The sequence below is a fragment of the Octopus bimaculoides genome, chromosome 7 (assembly GCF_001194135.2).
Source record: "Octopus bimaculoides isolate UCB-OBI-ISO-001 chromosome 7, ASM119413v2, whole genome shotgun sequence".
Lineage (NCBI taxonomy): Eukaryota > Metazoa > Mollusca > Cephalopoda > Octopoda > Octopodidae > Octopus > Octopus bimaculoides.
The window spans coordinates 46,360,195-46,361,018 of NC_068987.1; the positions used below are offsets into that span (position 1 = coordinate 46,360,195).

The 824-nt window shown below is 44.1% G+C and overlaps 1 protein-coding gene across 1 annotated transcript in view; it reads right to left on the bottom strand.

Moving 5' to 3' along the window:
* LOC106873181 (basic helix-loop-helix ARNT-like protein 1) overlaps window positions 1-824 on the bottom strand; it is a 789,862-nt gene that overhangs the window by 748,787 nt on the left and 40,251 nt on the right. The gene's annotated exons all lie outside the window — the stretch shown is intronic.

Below are 824 nucleotides of genomic sequence, written 5' to 3' on the forward strand. Positions count from 1 at the left end.
ATGTGTATGTGTGTGTTTATGTGTGTGTGCGTGCGTATGTATGTGAGAGCGTAAGGATGTGTGCCAGGTATGTGTGTTATTTTGTGTGTGCACTCCTGTGTGTGTGTGTGTGTGCATGTGTATGCGGCTGTGTATGTACGTGTATGTAGGCGTGCGCGTATATATGGGTGTGTGTGTGTGTGTGTCTGTGTGTGTATAGGGCTGTGTAAGGTGTGTGTCTCTACCACTGTGCGTGTGTGTGTTTGTATATGTGCGTTCGTCTATATGTGTGTGTGAGGGCGCGCATGCATGTTTGTCATGTGTGTGGGCGGTATATATGTAAGTTGTGTGGGAGGTGTGTGTGTTAGGTGTATGGGAGGTATGTGAGGTATGTGTGAATGGGGGTATATATGGTTTATATGCGCAAGGGTGTGTATGCTTGGGTGTGTGTGTGTGTATGTTTGCGTGATTGTTAGCGTGTGTGTGTATGCGCAAGTGTGCGTGTGTATGTGCGTTTGTATAAGTGTGTGCGCGAGTCTGAGCGTGTAAGTGCATGCATATGTGTTGTGTGTGTGTGGTGTGTTGGGAGTAGGTGTGCTTACATGTGTGTGTATGGGTGCGTGCATTTTTTTGTGTGTGGGTATATGTGCGTGTAGGAAGGGATGAAATAAATTGTGGAAAATTGTAGTGATTTTAATAAAAAAGTGAATAATGGATATAATGTAAAGTGGATGGGGGGGGGTAAAGAAATATATATATATAAAAAGAATAATAAATAAAGAAAAGTGTTGCATTGTCGTAAAGGGGAGAGTCATAAGGAGGAGGGGGCTGTGTTGAGTCCGAAG